The sequence below is a fragment of the Urocampus carinirostris genome, unplaced genomic scaffold (assembly GCF_059441175.1).
Source record: "Urocampus carinirostris isolate Australia breed hairy pipefish unplaced genomic scaffold, RoL_Ucar_1.0 HiC_scaffold_41, whole genome shotgun sequence".
Classification (NCBI taxonomy): Eukaryota; Metazoa; Chordata; class Actinopteri; order Syngnathiformes; family Syngnathidae; genus Urocampus; species Urocampus carinirostris.
The window spans coordinates 197502-214364 of NW_028283148.1; the positions used below are offsets into that span (position 1 = coordinate 197502).

General features: G+C 38.5%; 16 non-coding genes across 16 annotated transcripts; all 16 read right to left on the reverse strand.

Annotated features, from left to right (window-relative positions):
• Positions 1 to 8: 8 nt before the first annotated feature.
• On the reverse strand, positions 9 to 81 carry trnal-caa (transfer RNA leucine (anticodon CAA)). Its single transcript has one exon. It is a non-coding gene; the product is annotated as a tRNA-Leu (tRNA).
• A 1197-nt stretch (positions 82 to 1278) lies between these two features.
• Positions 1279 to 1351, reverse strand: trnal-caa (transfer RNA leucine (anticodon CAA)). Its single transcript has one exon. It is a non-coding gene; the product is annotated as a tRNA-Leu (tRNA).
• Positions 1352 to 3030: 1679 nt separating this feature from the next.
• On the reverse strand, positions 3031 to 3103 carry trnal-caa (transfer RNA leucine (anticodon CAA)). The gene has a single exon. It is a non-coding gene; the product is annotated as a tRNA-Leu (tRNA).
• Positions 3104 to 3343: 240 nt separating this feature from the next.
• Positions 3344 to 3416, reverse strand: trnal-caa (transfer RNA leucine (anticodon CAA)). The gene has a single exon. It is a non-coding gene; the product is annotated as a tRNA-Leu (tRNA).
• A 566-nt stretch (positions 3417 to 3982) lies between these two features.
• Positions 3983 to 4055, reverse strand: trnal-caa (transfer RNA leucine (anticodon CAA)). Its single transcript has one exon. It is a non-coding gene; the product is annotated as a tRNA-Leu (tRNA).
• Positions 4056 to 4936: 881 nt separating this feature from the next.
• Positions 4937 to 5009, reverse strand: trnal-caa (transfer RNA leucine (anticodon CAA)). Its single transcript has one exon. It is a non-coding gene; the product is annotated as a tRNA-Leu (tRNA).
• A 401-nt stretch (positions 5010 to 5410) lies between these two features.
• Positions 5411 to 5483, reverse strand: trnal-uaa (transfer RNA leucine (anticodon UAA)). The gene has a single exon. It is a non-coding gene; the product is annotated as a tRNA-Leu (tRNA).
• Positions 5484 to 5566: 83 nt separating this feature from the next.
• On the reverse strand, positions 5567 to 5639 carry trnal-caa (transfer RNA leucine (anticodon CAA)). Its single transcript has one exon. It is a non-coding gene; the product is annotated as a tRNA-Leu (tRNA).
• Positions 5640 to 6040: 401 nt separating this feature from the next.
• Positions 6041 to 6113, reverse strand: trnal-uaa (transfer RNA leucine (anticodon UAA)). Its single transcript has one exon. It is a non-coding gene; the product is annotated as a tRNA-Leu (tRNA).
• A 401-nt stretch (positions 6114 to 6514) lies between these two features.
• Positions 6515 to 6587, reverse strand: trnal-caa (transfer RNA leucine (anticodon CAA)). Its single transcript has one exon. It is a non-coding gene; the product is annotated as a tRNA-Leu (tRNA).
• Positions 6588 to 7784: 1197 nt separating this feature from the next.
• trnal-caa (transfer RNA leucine (anticodon CAA)) lies at positions 7785 to 7857 on the reverse strand. Its single transcript has one exon. It is a non-coding gene; the product is annotated as a tRNA-Leu (tRNA).
• Positions 7858 to 9536: 1679 nt separating this feature from the next.
• trnal-caa (transfer RNA leucine (anticodon CAA)) lies at positions 9537 to 9609 on the reverse strand. The gene has a single exon. It is a non-coding gene; the product is annotated as a tRNA-Leu (tRNA).
• A 240-nt stretch (positions 9610 to 9849) lies between these two features.
• trnal-caa (transfer RNA leucine (anticodon CAA)) lies at positions 9850 to 9922 on the reverse strand. The gene has a single exon. It is a non-coding gene; the product is annotated as a tRNA-Leu (tRNA).
• Positions 9923 to 10488: 566 nt separating this feature from the next.
• On the reverse strand, positions 10489 to 10561 carry trnal-uaa (transfer RNA leucine (anticodon UAA)). Its single transcript has one exon. It is a non-coding gene; the product is annotated as a tRNA-Leu (tRNA).
• An 83-nt stretch (positions 10562 to 10644) lies between these two features.
• Positions 10645 to 10717, reverse strand: trnal-caa (transfer RNA leucine (anticodon CAA)). Its single transcript has one exon. It is a non-coding gene; the product is annotated as a tRNA-Leu (tRNA).
• Positions 10718 to 10961: 244 nt separating this feature from the next.
• trnal-caa (transfer RNA leucine (anticodon CAA)) lies at positions 10962 to 11034 on the reverse strand. The gene has a single exon. It is a non-coding gene; the product is annotated as a tRNA-Leu (tRNA).
• Positions 11035 to 16863: the final 5829 nt, after the last annotated feature.

The following is a 16863-nucleotide window of genomic DNA, read 5'->3' on the forward strand; positions in this document are numbered from 1 at the left end:
CAACACAATGCTTCATGTGAGGGTTGAACTCACGACCTTCAGATTTTGAGACTGACGCGCTACCTGCTGCGCCAATGAAGCTGTGATTCCTTTCAAAATTTCAAAATCAAAATCCATTATTTCCTTTTTTTTCGATTTTCAAAAAGCTCAAAATGAGAACTCAATGCTTCATGTGAGGGTTGAACTCACGACCTTCAGATTATGAGACTGACGCGCTACCTGCTGCGCCAATGAAGCTGTGTTTCCTTTCAAAATTTCAAAATTAAAATCCATTGTTTCCTTTTTTTTTCGATTTTCAAAAAGCGCAAAATGAGAACTCAATGCTTCATGTGAGGGTTGAACTCACAACCTTCAGATTATGAGACTGACGCGCTACCTGCTGCGCCAATGAAGCTGTAACTTTGAACTGAAATCGCAAAATCAAAATCCAATTTCCCTCTCTTTTTTCAATTATTTTCCAAAAACTCGAAAAGACAACACAATGCTTCATGTGAGGGTTGAACTCACGACCTTCAAATTATGAGACTGATGTGCTACCTGCTGCGCCAATGAAGATGTAATTCTGTAACAAAATTGCAAAACCAAAATATAATTTATCTCCCTTTTTTCAATTATTTTCCAAAAATTCGAAAAGAGAACACTATGCTTCATGTGAGGGTTGAACTCACGACCTTCAGATTATGAGACTGACGCGCTACCTGCTGCGCCAATGAAGCTGTGATTCCTTTCAAAATTTCAAAATCAAAATCCATTATTTCCTTTTTTTTCGATTTTCAAAAAGCTCAAAATGAGAACTCAATGCTTCATGTGAGGGTTGAACTCACGACCTTCAGATTATGAGACTGACGCGCTACCTGCTGCGCCAATGAAGCTGTGTTTCCTTTCAAAATTTCAAAATAAAAATCCATTGTTTCCTTTTTTTTTCGATTTTCAAAAAGCGCAAAATGAGAACTCAATGCTTCATGTGAGGGTTGAACTCACAACCTTCAGATTATGAGACTGACGCGCTACCTGCTGCGCCAATGAAGCTGTAACTTTGAACTGAAATCGCAAAATCAAAATCCAATTTCCCTCTCTTTTTTCAATTATTTTCCAAAAACTCGAAAAGACAACACAATGCTTCATGTGAGGGTTGAACTCACGACCTTCAAATTATGAGACTGATGTGCTACCTGCTGCGCCAATGAAGATGTAATTCTGTAACAAAATTGCAAAACCAAAATATAATTTATCTCCCTTTTTTCAATTATTTTCCAAAAACTCGAAAAGACAACACAATGCTTCATGTGAGGGTTGAACTCACGACCTTCAGATTTTGAGACTGACGCGCTACCTGCTGCGCCAATGAAGCTGTGATTCCTTTCAAAATTTCAAAATCAAAATCCATTATTTCCTTTTTTTTCGATTTTCAAAAAGCTCAAAATGAGAACTCAATGCTTCATGTGAGGGTTGAACTCACGACCTTCAGATTATGAGACTGACGCGCTACCTGCTGCGCCAATGAAGCTGTGTTTCCTTTCAAAATTTCAAAATTAAAATCCATTGTTTCCTTTTTTTTTCGATTTTCAAAAAGCGCAAAATGAGAACTCAATGCTTCATGTGAGGGTTGAACTCACAACCTTCAGATTATGAGACTGACGCGCTACCTGCTGCGCCAATGAAGCTGTAACTTTGAACTGAAATCGCAAAATCAAAATCAAATTTCCCTCTCTTTTTTCAATTATTTTCCAAAAACTCGAAAAGACAACACAATGCTTCATGTGAGGGTTGAACTCACGACCTTCAGATTATGAGACTGACGCGCTACCTGCTGCGCCAATGAAGCTGTAACTTTGGATTGAAATCGCAAAATCAAAATCCAATTTCCCTCTCTTTTTTCACTTATTTTCCAAAAACTCGAAAAGACAACACAATGCTTCATGTGAGGGTTGAACTCACGACCTTCAGATTATGAGACTGACGCGCTACCTGCTGCGCCAATGAAGCTGTGTTTCCTTTCAAAATTTCAAAATCAAAATCCATTGTTTCCTTTTTTTTCGATTTTCAAAAAGCTCAAAATGAGAACTCAATGCTTCATGTGAGGGTTGAACTCACGACCTTCAGATTATGAGACTGACGCGCTACCTGCTGCGCCAATGAAGCTGTAACTTTAAATTGAAATCGCAAAATCAAAATCCAATTTCCCTCTCTTTTTTCAATTATTTTCCAAAAACTCGAAAAGACAACACAATGCTTCATGTGAGGGTTGAACTCACGACCTTCAGATTATGAGACTGACGCGCTACCTGCTGCGCCAATGAAGCTGTAATTTTCAATTGAGATCGCAAAATCAAAATCCAATTTCTCTCCCTTTTTTCAATTAATTTCCAAAAACTCGACAAGAGAACACAATGCTTCATGTGAGGGTTGAACTCACGACCTTCAGATTATGAGACTGACGCGCTACCTGCTGCGCCAATGAAGCTGTGTTTCCTTTCAAAATTTCAAAATCAAAATCCATTGTTTCCTTTTTTTTCGATTTTCAAAAAGCTCAAAATGAGAACTCAATGCTTCATGTGAGGGTTGAACTCACGACCTTCAGATTATGAGACTGACGCGCTACCTGCTGCGCCAATGAAGCTGTAACTTTAAATTGAAATCGCAAAATCAAAATCCAATTTCCCTCTCTTTTTTCAATTATTTTCCAAAAACTCGAAAAGACAACACAATGCTTCATGTGAGGGTTGAACTCACGACCTTCAGATTATGAGACTGACGCGCTACCTGCTGCGCCAATGAAGCTATCATTATTTACTATAATTGCAAAAGCAAAATCCAATTCCTCTCCCTTTTTTCAATTATTCTTCAAAAACTCGACAAGAGAACACTATGCTTCATGTGAGGGTTGAACTCACGACCTTCAGATTATGAGACTGACGCGCTACCTGCTGCGCCAATGAAGCTGTAATTTTCAATTGAGATCGCAAAATCAAAATCCAATTTCTCTCCCTTTTTTCAATTAATTTCCAAAAACTCGACAAGAGAACACAATGCTTCATGTGAGGGTTGAACTCACGACCTTCAGATTTTGAGACTGACGCGCTACCTGCTGCGCCAATGAAGCTGTGATTCCTTTCAAAATTTCAAAATCAAAATCCATTATTTCCTTTTTTTTCGATTTTCAAAAAGCTCAAAATGAGAACTCAATGCTTCATGTGAGGGTTGAACTCACGACCTTCAGATTATGAGACTGACGCGCTACCTGCTGCGCCAATGAAGCTGTGTTTCCTTTCAAAATTTCAAAATAAAAATCCATTGTTTCCTTTTTTTTTCGATTTTCAAAAAGCGCAAAATGAGAACTCAATGCTTCATGTGAGGGTTGAACTCACAACCTTCAGATTTTGAGACTGACGCGCTACCTGCTGCGCCAATGAAGCTGTAACTTCAAACCGAAATCGCAAAATCAAAATCCAATTTCCCTCTCTTTTTTCAATTATTTTCCAAAAACTCGAAAAGACAACACAATGCTTCATGTGAGGGTTGAACTCACGACCTTCAGATTATGAGACTGACGCGCTACCTGCTGCGCCAATGAAGCTGTAACTTTGTATTGAAATCGCAAAATCAAAATCCAATTTCCCTATCTTTTTTCAATTATTTTCCAAAAACTCGAAAAGACAACACAATGCTTCATGTGAGGATGGAACTCACGACCTTCAGATTATGAGACTGACGCGCTACCTGCTGCGCCAATGAAGCTGTGTTTCCTTTCAAAATTTCAAAATCAAAATCCATTATTTCCTTTTTTTTCGAATTTCAAAAAGCTCAAAATGAGAACTCAATGCTTCATGTGAGGGTTGAACTCACGACCTTCAGATTATGAGACTGACGCGCTACCTGCTGCGCCAATGAAGCTGTAACTTTGAACTGAAATCGCAAAATCAAAATCCAATTTCCCTCTCTTTTTTCAATTATTTTCCAAAAACTCGAAAAGACAACACAATGCTTCATGTGAGGGTTGAACTCACGACCTTCAGATTTTGAGACTGACGCGCTACCTGCTGCGCCAATGAAGCTGTGATTCCTTTCAAAATTTCAAAATCAAAATCCAATTTTTCCTTTTTTTTTCGATTTTCAAAAAGCTCAAAATGAGAACTCAATGCTTCATGTGAGGGTTGAACTCACGACCTTCAGATTATGAGACTGACGCGCTACCTGCTGCGCCAATGAAGCTGTGTTTCCTTTCAAAATTTCAAAATTAAAATCCATTGTTTCCTTTTTTTTTCGATTTTCAAAAAGCGCAAAATGAGAACTCAATGCTTCATGTGAGGGTTGAACTCACAACCTTCAGATTATGAGACTGACGCGCTACCTGCTGCGCCAATGAAGCTGTAACTTTGAACTGAAATCGCAAAATCAAAATCCAATTTCCCTCTCTTTTTTCAATTATTTTCCAAAAACTCGAAAAGACAACACAATGCTTCATGTGAGGGTTGACCTCACGACCTTCAGATTATGAGACTGACGCGCTACCTGCTGCGCCAATGAAGCTGTGTTTCCTTTCAAAATTTCAAAATCAAAATCCATTGTTTCCTTTTTTTTCGATTTTCAAAAAGCTCAAAATGAGAACTCAATGCTTCATGTGAGGGTTGAACTCACGACCTTCAGATTATGAGACTGACGCGCTACCTGCTGCGCCGATGAAGCTGTAACTTTAAATTGAAATCGCAAAATCAAAATCCAATTTCCCTCTCTTTTTTTCAATTATTTTCCAAAAACTCGAAAAGACAACACAATGCTTCATGTGAGGGTTGAACTCACGACCTTCAGATTATGAGACTGACGCGCTACCTGCTGCGCCAATGAAGCTGTAATTTTCAATTGAGATCGCAAAATCAAAATCCAATTTCTCTCCCTTTTTTCAATTAATTTCCAAAAACTCGACAAGAGAACACAATGCTTCATGTGAGGGTTGAACTCACGACCTTCAGATTTTGAGACTGACGTGCTACCTGCTGCGCCAATGAAGCTGTGATTCCTTTCAAAATTTCAAAATCAAAATCCATTATTTCCTTTTTTTTCGATTTTCAAAAAGCTCAAAATGAGAACTCAATGCTTCATGTGAGGGTTGAACTCACGACCTTCAGATTATGAGACTGACGCGCTACCTGCTGCGCCAATGAAGCTGTGTTTCCTTTCAAAATTTCAAAATAAAAATCCATTGTTTCCTTTTTTTTTCGATTTTCAAAAAGCGCAAAATGAGAACTCAATGCTTCATGTGAGGGTTGAACTCACAACCTTCAGATTATGAGACTGACGCGCTACCTGCTGCGCCAATGAAGCTGTAACTTTGAACTGAAATCGCAAAATCAAAATCCAATTTCCCTCTCTTTTTTCAATTATTTTCCAAAAACTCGAAAAGACAACACAATGCTTCATGTGAGGGTTGAACTCACGACCTTCAGATTTTAAGACTGACGCGCTACCTGCTGCGCCAATGAAGCTGTGATTCCTTTCAAAATTTCAAAATCAAAATCCATTATTTCCTTTTTTTTCGATTTTCAAAAAGCTCAAAATGAGAACTCAATGCTTCATGTGAGGGTTGAAATCACGACCTTCAGATTTTGAGACTGACGCGCTACCTGCTGCGCCAATGAAGCTGTGATTCCTTTCAAAATTTCGAAATCAAAATCCATTATTTCCTTTTTTTTCGATTTTCAAAAAGCTCAAAATGAGAACTCAATGCTTCATGTGAGGGTTGAACTCACGACCTTCAGATTATGAGACTGACGCGCTACCTGCTGCGCCAATGAAGCTGTGTTTCCTTTCAAAATTTCAAAATAAAAATCCATTGTTTCCTTTTTTTTTCGATTTTCAAAAAGCGCAAAATGAGAACTCAATGCTTCATGTGAGGGTTGAACTCACAACCTTCAGATTATGAGACTGACGCGCTACCTGCTGCGCCAATGAAGCTGTAACTTTGAACTGAAATCGCAAAATCAAAATCCAATTTCCCTCTCTTTTTTCAATTATTTTCCAAAAACTCGAAAAGACAACACAATGCTTCATGTGAGGGTTGAACTCACGACCTTCAGATTTTAAGACTGACGCGCTACCTGCTGCGCCAATGAAGCTGTGATTCCTTTCAAAATTTCAAAATCAAAATCCATTATTTCCTTTTTTTTCGATTTTCAAAAAGCTCAAAATGAGAACTCAATGCTTCATGTGAGGGTTGAACTCACGACCTTCAGATTATGAGACTGACGCGCTACCTGCTGCGCCAATGAAGCTGTGTTTCCTTTCAAAATTTCAAAATAAAAATCCATTGTTTCCTTTTTTTTTCGATTTTCAAAAAGCGCAAAATGAGAACTCAATGCTTCATGTGAGGGTTGAACTCACAACCTTCAGATTATGAGACTGACGCGCTACCTGCTGCGCCAATGAAGCTGTAACTTTGAACTGAAATCGCAAAATCAAAATCCAATTTCCCTCTCTTTTTTCAATTATTTTCCAAAAACTCGAAAAGACAACACAATGCTTCATGTGAGGGTTGAACTCACGACCTTCAGATTTTGAGACTGACGCGCTACCTGCTGCGCCAATGAAGCTGTGATTCCTTTCAAAATTTCAAAATCAAAATCCATTATTTCCTTTTTTTTCGATTTTCAAAAAGCTCAAAATGAGAACTCAATGCTTCATGTGAGGGTTGAACTCACGACCTTCAGATTATGAGACTGACGCGCTACCTGCTGCGCCAATGAAGCTGTGTTTCCTTTCAAAATTTCAAAATTAAAATCCATTGTTTCCTTTTTTTTTCGATTTTCAAAAAGCGCAAAATGAGAACTCAATGCTTCATGTGAGGGTTGAACTCACAACCTTCAGATTATGAGACTGACGCGCTACCTGCTGCGCCAATGAAGCTGTAACTTTGAACTGAAATCGCAAAATCAAAATCCAATTTCCCTCTCTTTTTTCAATTATTTTCCAAAAACTCGAAAAGACAACACAATGCTTCATGTGAGGGTTGAACTCACGACCTTCAAATTATGAGACTGATGTGCTACCTGCTGCGCCAATGAAGATGTAATTCTGTAACAAAATTGCAAAACCAAAATATAATTTATCTCCCTTTTTTCAATTATTTTCCAAAAATTCGAAAAGAGAACACTATGCTTCATGTGAGGGTTGAACTCACGACCTTCAGATTATGAGACTGACGCGCTACCTGCTGCGCCAATGAAGCTGTGATTCCTTTCAAAATTTCAAAATCAAAATCCATTATTTCCTTTTTTTTCGATTTTCAAAAAGCTCAAAATGAGAACTCAATGCTTCATGTGAGGGTTGAACTCACGACCTTCAGATTATGAGACTGACGCGCTACCTGCTGCGCCAATGAAGCTGTGTTTCCTTTCAAAATTTCAAAATAAAAATCCATTGTTTCCTTTTTTTTTCGATTTTCAAAAAGCGCAAAATGAGAACTCAATGCTTCATGTGAGGGTTGAACTCACAACCTTCAGATTATGAGACTGACGCGCTACCTGCTGCGCCAATGAAGCTGTAACTTTGAACTGAAATCGCAAAATCAAAATCCAATTTCCCTCTCTTTTTTCAATTATTTTCCAAAAACTCGAAAAGACAACACAATGCTTCATGTGAGGGTTGAACTCACGACCTTCAAATTATGAGACTGATGTGCTACCTGCTGCGCCAATGAAGATGTAATTCTGTAACAAAATTGCAAAACCAAAATATAATTTATCTCCCTTTTTTCAATTATTTTCCAAAAACTCGAAAAGACAACACAATGCTTCATGTGAGGGTTGAACTCACGACCTTCAGATTTTGAGACTGACGCGCTACCTGCTGCGCCAATGAAGCTGTGATTCCTTTCAAAATTTCAAAATCAAAATCCATTATTTCCTTTTTTTTCGATTTTCAAAAAGCTCAAAATGAGAACTCAATGCTTCATGTGAGGGTTGAACTCACGACCTTCAGATTATGAGACTGACGCGCTACCTGCTGCGCCAATGAAGCTGTGTTTCCTTTCAAAATTTCAAAATTAAAATCCATTGTTTCCTTTTTTTTTCGATTTTCAAAAAGCGCAAAATGAGAACTCAATGCTTCATGTGAGGGTTGAACTCACAACCTTCAGATTATGAGACTGACGCGCTACCTGCTGCGCCAATGAAGCTGTAACTTTGAACTGAAATCGCAAAATCAAAATCAAATTTCCCTCTCTTTTTTCAATTATTTTCCAAAAACTCGAAAAGACAACACAATGCTTCATGTGAGGGTTGAACTCACGACCTTCAGATTATGAGACTGACGCGCTACCTGCTGCGCCAATGAAGCTGTAACTTTGGATTGAAATCGCAAAATCAAAATCCAATTTCCCTCTCTTTTTTCACTTATTTTCCAAAAACTCGAAAAGACAACACAATGCTTCATGTGAGGGTTGAACTCACGACCTTCAGATTATGAGACTGACGCGCTACCTGCTGCGCCAATGAAGCTGTGTTTCCTTTCAAAATTTCAAAATCAAAATCCATTGTTTCCTTTTTTTTCGATTTTCAAAAAGCTCAAAATGAGAACTCAATGCTTCATGTGAGGGTTGAACTCACGACCTTCAGATTATGAGACTGACGCGCTACCTGCTGCGCCAATGAAGCTGTAACTTTAAATTGAAATCGCAAAATCAAAATCCAATTTCCCTCTCTTTTTTCAATTATTTTCCAAAAACTCGAAAAGACAACACAATGCTTCATGTGAGGGTTGAACTCACGACCTTCAGATTATGAGACTGACGCGCTACCTGCTGCGCCAATGAAGCTGTAATTTTCAATTGAGATCGCAAAATCAAAATCCAATTTCTCTCCCTTTTTTCAATTAATTTCCAAAAACTCGACAAGAGAACACAATGCTTCATGTGAGGGTTGAACTCACGACCTTCAGATTATGAGACTGACGCGCTACCTGCTGCGCCAATGAAGCTGTGTTTCCTTTCAAAATTTCAAAATCAAAATCCATTGTTTCCTTTTTTTTCGATTTTCAAAAAGCTCAAAATGAGAACTCAATGCTTCATGTGAGGGTTGAACTCACGACCTTCAGATTATGAGACTGACGCGCTACCTGCTGCGCCAATGAAGCTGTAACTTTAAATTGAAATCGCAAAATCAAAATCCAATTTCCCTCTCTTTTTTCAATTATTTTCCAAAAACTCGAAAAGACAACACAATGCTTCATGTGAGGGTTGAACTCACGACCTTCAGATTATGAGACTGACGCGCTACCTGCTGCGCCAATGAAGCTATCATTATTTACTATAATTGCAAAAGCAAAATCCAATTCCTCTCCCTTTTTTCAATTATTCTTCAAAAACTCGACAAGAGAACACTATGCTTCATGTGAGGGTTGAACTCACGACCTTCAGATTATGAGACTGACGCGCTACCTGCTGCGCCAATGAAGCTGTAATTTTCAATTGAGATCGCAAAATCAAAATCCAATTTCTCTCCCTTTTTTCAATTAATTTCCAAAAACTCGACAAGAGAACACAATGCTTCATGTGAGGGTTGAACTCACGACCTTCAGATTTTGAGACTGACGCGCTACCTGCTGCGCCAATGAAGCTGTGATTCCTTTCAAAATTTCAAAATCAAAATCCATTATTTCCTTTTTTTTCGATTTTCAAAAAGCTCAAAATGAGAACTCAATGCTTCATGTGAGGGTTGAACTCACGACCTTCAGATTATGAGACTGACGCGCTACCTGCTGCGCCAATGAAGCTGTGTTTCCTTTCAAAATTTCAAAATAAAAATCCATTGTTTCCTTTTTTTTTCGATTTTCAAAAAGCGCAAAATGAGAACTCAATGCTTCATGTGAGGGTTGAACTCACAACCTTCAGATTTTGAGACTGACGCGCTACCTGCTGCGCCAATGAAGCTGTAACTTCAAACCGAAATCGCAAAATCAAAATCCAATTTCCCTCTCTTTTTTCAATTATTTTCCAAAAACTCGAAAAGACAACACAATGCTTCATGTGAGGGTTGAACTCACGACCTTCAGATTATGAGACTGACGCGCTACCTGCTGCGCCAATGAAGCTGTAACTTTGTATTGAAATCGCAAAATCAAAATCCAATTTCCCTATCTTTTTTCAATTATTTTCCAAAAACTCGAAAAGACAACACAATGCTTCATGTGAGGATGGAACTCACGACCTTCAGATTATGAGACTGACGCGCTACCTGCTGCGCCAATGAAGCTGTGTTTCCTTTCAAAATTTCAAAATCAAAATCCATTATTTCCTTTTTTTTCGAATTTCAAAAAGCTCAAAATGAGAACTCAATGCTTCATGTGAGAGTTGAACTCACGACCTTCAGATTATGAGACTGACGCGCTACCTGCTGCGCCAATGATGCTGTAACTTTGAACTGAAATTGCAAAATCAAAATCCAATTTCCCTCTCTTTTTTCAATTATTTTCCAAAAACTCGAAAAGACAACACAATGCTTCATGTGAGGGTTGAACTCACGACCTTCAGATTTTAAGACTGACGCACTACCTGCTGCGCCAATGAAGCTGTGATTCCTTTCAAAATTTCAAAATCAAAATCCATTATTTCCTTTTTTTTCGATTTTCAAAAAGCTCAAAATGAGAACTCAATGCTTCATGTGAGGGTTGAAATCACGACCTTCAGATTTTGAGACTGACGCGCTACCTGCTGCGCCAATGAAGCTGTGATTCCTTTCAAAATTTCAAAATCAAAATCCATTATTTCCTTTTTTTTCGATTTTCAAAAAGCTCAAAATGAGAACTCAATGCTTCATGTGAGGGTTGAACTCACAACCTTCAGATTATGAGACTGACGCGCTACCTGCTGCGCCAATGAAGCTGTAACTTTGAACTGAAATCGCAAAATCAAAATCCAATTTCCCTCTCTTTTTTCAATTATTTTCCAAAAACTCGAAAAGACAACACAATGCTTCATGTGAGGGTTGAACTCACGACCTTCAGATTTTGAGACTGACGCGCTACCTGCTGCGCCAATGAAGCTGTGATTCCTTTCAAAATTTCAAAATCAAAATCCAATTTTTCCTTTTTTTTTCGATTTTCAAAAAGCTCAAAATGAGAACTCAATGCTTCATGTGAGGGTTGAACTCACGACCTTCAGATTATGAGACTGACGCGCTACCTGCTGCGCCAATGAAGCTGTGTTTCCTTTCAAAATTTCAAAATTAAAATCCATTGTTTCCTTTTTTTTTCGATTTTCAAAAAGCGCAAAATGAGAACTCAATGCTTCATGTGAGGGTTGAACTCACAACCTTCAGATTATGAGACTGACGCGCTACCTGCTGCGCCAATGAAGCTGTAACTTTGAACTGAAATCGCAAAATCAAAATCCAATTTCCCTCTCTTTTTTCAATTATTTTCCAAAAACTCGAAAAGACAACACAATGCTTCATGTGAGGGTTGAACTCACGACCTTCAGATTATGAGACTGACGCGCTACCTGCTGCGCCAATGAAGCTGTAATTTTCAATTGAGATCGCAAAATCAAAATCCAATTTCTCTCCCTTTTTTCAATTAATTTCCAAAAACTCGACAAGAGAACACAATGCTTCATGTGAGGGTTGAACTCACGACCTTCAGATTATGAGACTGACGCGCTACCTGCTGCGCCAATGAAGCTGTGTTTCCTTTCAAAATTTCAAAATCAAAATCCATTGTTTCCTTTTTTTTCGATTTTCAAAAAGCTCAAAATGAGAACTCAATGCTTCATGTGAGGGTTGAACTCACGACCTTCAGATTATGAGACTGACGCGCTACCTGCTGCGCCAATGAAGCTGTGTTTCCTTTCAAAATTTCAAAATTAAAATCCATTGTTTCCTTTTTTTTTTCGATTTTCAAAAAGCGCAAAATGAGAACTCAATGCTTCATGTGAGGGTTGAACTCACAACCTTCAGATTATGAGACTGACGCGCTACCTGCTGCGCCAATGAAGCTGTAACTTTGAACTGAAATCGCAAAATCAAAATCCAATTTCCCTCTCTTTTTTCAATTATTTTCCAAAAACTCGAAAAGACAACACAATGCTTCATGTGAGGGTTGAACTCACGACCTTCAGATTAAGAGACTGACGCGCTACCTGCTGCGCCAATGAAGCTGTAACGTTGAATTGAAATCGCAAAATCAAAATCCAATTTCTCTACCTTTTTTCAATTATTTTCCAAAAACTCGAAAAGAGAACACTATGCTTCATGTGAGGGTTGAACTCACGACCTTCAGATTATGAGACTGACGCGCTACCTGCTGCGCCAATGAAGCTGTAAATTGTCCGTAGCTGGTGATGTTGGCAAATGTCACTGAGGTCCCTCTTCCTCTTCCACTGTTTCCTTCTCTAGCCGCTCCCCATTGCCACTCGCCATCACAATTGTTTGCTGCTCTCTAAAAATAAAGCAACACTTACCTCTAGTGGTCAAAACTTATACTCACTCACATCCCGGTTTGTGAAATATTTTAACGAATGAACCAAATTGAACATAATTATTACTTTAAATTAAAGTTAAACAAACGGTTTGCTATATTTGAAAATTGAAACACTTTATTTTGAAAAAATTTTCATGAATTCTACCGACGAGATCAGTATCCATATACAAGGAAGATGTTTTAGTCTTTTACTTCATTCCTCCTTAGTACAACCTGGTAATAACATGATAATAACATAGTAATTACATATTTATTTCCAAACTGGAATCGTTTGGCGCTCATGACTTCTAAAAAAAAATAGCTTTAAAACAAATGGATATTCTCAACCACAAGGTGGCGGCAGTGCGACAAAGAATGAATAAACTCGAATATTTTGCACTTCATTTTATTTTATTTTTCCACATTTTTTAAAATTTTTTTCAATCCAGTAAAAAAAATGATAACCGGTTGAAGAGAACCTATACATATTTTATTAGTCATAAAATAATCTGACAACATTTGTCGTTTTATTTTTCATTTTCATATTTTTTTGAAAATAAAACAACATGAATTATATTTTGAATATGTTTCTCTAGAAAATTACGAATATATCGATGTTATTTAGCGTTTTAAATATTTATATTTAATATTTTAAGTGAGATCAAATACAAAATCCCCTAGAATATTTATGCCAGTATTTTTATACTTAAAGTAAAATTAAAATAATACACAATATGATCAAAATTATCTTTTTTTAATTTCCTATTTATTTTGTTAACAGGTATATTCAGATTTTTTTTTATTTTAATAAGATAAGAAAATAATATTAAAAAAAATGAAGATTTTTCATTTTAAATATTTTTCTTATAAGAATTAAAAAAACATATTTTTGGTATAATAACATTAAAAAAACTTTCTTATTAAATATTTTTTTAAGTAAAATAAAAATAATACTTACAATAAATGGTTTTTATTTGATAATAATTCTAACATTATTTATTTCAGTCATGATTTTGCATTCATTTTTTAACTAAAATAAGAAAAATAAAACCTAAAATAAACACATTTGTCCAGAATATTCATTGTAAATATTTTTCATTATTTTAGAATTTACCGTATTTTCCGCACTATAAGGCGCACCTAAAAGTCTTATTTTTTTTCAAAAGCTGACCATGCGCCTTATAACACAGTGCGCCTTATATATGGCTCAATATTAAATTTGCAAGGTCTCGCAACTTACTCAACAGCCGCCGACTAGATTCTCCCCGAGCGCAAAGTCGTCCGCGGTGTATGCTGGGATTTATATACCGGCGTTTCATTGGCTAACCAATGTGTCAATTATCATTTGAATCGATCACTATTGGCTGAAGTTATTCGGAGCCTCGGATTGGCTAGATGCCCAAAACAAACCCTCCAATCGGCCGAGTTTAACAATGGCGTAGCAAGTCCGCGGTGTATGCTGGGATTTATATACCGGCGTTTCATTGGCTAACCAATGTGTCAATCATCATTAGAATCGATCACTATTGGCTGAAGTTATTCGGAGCCAAAACAAACCCTCCAATCGGCCGAGTTTAACAATGGCGTAGCAAGTCCGCGGTGTATGCTGGGATTTATATACCGGCGTTTCATTGGCTAACCAATGTGTCAATCATCATTTGAATCGATCACTATTGGCTGAAGTTATTCGGAGCCTTGGATTGGCTAGATGCCCAAAACAAACCCTCCAATCGGCCGAGTTTAACAATGGCGTAGCAAGTCAGCGGTGTATTCTGGGATTTATATACCGGCGTTTCATTGGCTAACCAATGTGTCAATCATCATTTGAATCGATCACTATTGGCTGAAGTTATTCGGAGCCTCGGATTGGATAGATGGCCAAACCAAACCCTGCAATCGGCCGAAAAAGATGTGTCAATCATCAGTTAAATCGATCGCTATTGGCTGAAATTATTCAGAGCCTCCAATAGGCTAGATGACCAAAACAAATCTTGCAATTGGCCGAGTTTAGCAATGGCGTAGCAAGCTTAGCAAGCTTGCTAAAGTACACCATAGAGAAAAATGTTTTATCAGTCTGTATTTACAAATAATTTACTCTCCTGGATTTACTTCACTAACGGTTGTAAGAAGACCATGATTGCGTATCATTATTGAACGTGTGAACTTAGGTGAGTTATGCGGCTTTATGTTTTCCCGGTATCTTGTTTTAGAACGATTTTGCTGTGATGAGTTGAGTGAATTCAACTCAATTCCAAGTGTTTATTGTCATATGCACAGCAAAGTTGCGAGCGAAAAAGAAAATAGAAACTAAGGAATGGTTGGCATTTCTTGAATCCCAAGATTTTTAACCTTCCGAATGATGGAACGATGCATTTGAGTGACATCGTACGGACACCGCATCCGCACGTGTTCTCGACACGTATTTGCGTCTTTGCAAGCTTTGGGAATGTTAAGGGGGTAAGAAGTTGGACTGAACCATCTGACTGTTTTGTCCACTTTCCCATTGTAGCGCCTTATAATCCGGTGCGCCTTATCTATGGAAGATATAGGACCAAAAACTATTTTTTGGGGGTGCGCCCTATAACCCGGTGCGCCCTATAGTGCGGAAAATACGGTATTTTCAGAATCATTTTCAGTAAAATTTCAAAAAAAAAATCTCTTATAATAAATGTTTCAGTGGAACATGAATATTAAACAGTTTTTTTTAGTTTTTATATTTTTTATATAGTTTTTAGCGTAAGATCATAATAAACATATTTTTAATTTGTTTTTCTAGAAATGGAATATTCTAAATGAGTACTTTTTAGGCCATAGTATCCAATTGGTGTCAAAGTTCCCTTTTAATTCTGAAAATAAACATGCGATCGAGCTGAAATCCACAAAAAGTAAATTATTCTTTAAATCACAGGTGTCAAAAGGGTAGCCCGCGGGCCAGATCAGGCCCGCTAAGGGATTGAAGCCGGCCCGCGAGACAAGACTCAGAGAAGCGCAAGAGAGAAACAAGCTGCAGGTTGAAATATGTCAGCTTGATGTTGCCAAAGCCAGGTGCCTCGAACAAAGACACTGTACTTGTATTTATTTCTCCCTCTTTCTCTCTCTCTCTCTCTCTCTCTCTCTCTCTCTCTCTTCTCTTTTCTCTTCCTTTGTTGCTCTTTGTCTCTTTCTCTCTCTGTGTCTTTTAACCTCTTTTGCTCTAACTTCCTTTTTTCCTTTTCTCTCTTTTCTCTTTCTCTCTTCCTACCCTTCGCACTTTCTTTTCTCTTTTCTCTCCTTCTGTCTTTCTATTTCTCTTTGGTTTTCTTTACTCTTCTCCCCTTCTTTTCCCCCTCTCTCACGACTTTTTATCTTTTTTTCTCACGCTCTCTCCCTCTCTCTCTTTTTCTTTCTTTGTCCTGGCCTCTCTCCTTTTCCCTCCCTCTTTCTATTATTTCTTTATCTCTCTTTTTCTTTCTCTTGAATCTACTAGTCCGGCCCCCGACAGAATGTTTGTTCTATCGTGTGGCCCCCCGAGTTCAAATGAGTTTGACACCCCTGATCTAAATGTTTGTTTCAAATGTTGAAGAATAAACTATGCAATACAGGAATGAACTATGCAATACAAGTGTCACGATCCAGGAAACGGAAACAGGACCCAAAAGCGTTCGTCACAGGTAGCAGATAGCGGGAACGCAGAAGTGGCACTTCTGTGTCGAACGAGGGTAGTCGTTGACAGCGAGAAGAACAGGTCGATGGCCGGGACAGGGGAGCAAAACAGAAACGGGTCCAGAAAACAGGTCGGCAACAGGTATCAGGCAGGAAACAGGGCAAAACAGGTCGATGGTCAGGACGGAGGAGCAAAACAGAAACGGGTCCAGAAAACAGGTCGGCAACAGGTATCAGGCAGGAAACAGGGCAAAACAGGTCGATGGTCAGGACGGAGGAGCAAAACAGAAACGGGTCCAGAAAAGAGGATGGCCACAGGTATCAGGCAGGAAACAGGGAAAAAAGGTCGATGGCCAGGACGGAGGAGCAAAACCCGGAAACGGGTCCAGAAAAGAGGTTGGCAACAGGTATCAGGCAGGAAACAGGGCAAAACAGGTCGATGGCCGGGACGGAGGAGCAAAACAGAACGGGTCCAGAAAAGAGGTCGGCAACAGGTATCAGGCAGGAAACAGGGCAAAACAGGTCGAATGCCGGGACGGAGAAGCAAAACAGAAACGGGTCCAGAAAAGAGGTCGGCAACAGGTATCAGGCAGGAAACAGGGCAAAACAGGTCGAATGCCGGGACGGAGAAGCAAAACAGAAACGGGTCCAGAAAAAGGTCAGCAACAGGCGCAGGCAGGAAACAGGGCAAAACAGGTCGATGGTTGGGACAGGGGAGCAAAACAAAAACGGGTCCAGAAAAGAGGTCGGCAACAGGTATCAGGCAGGAAACAG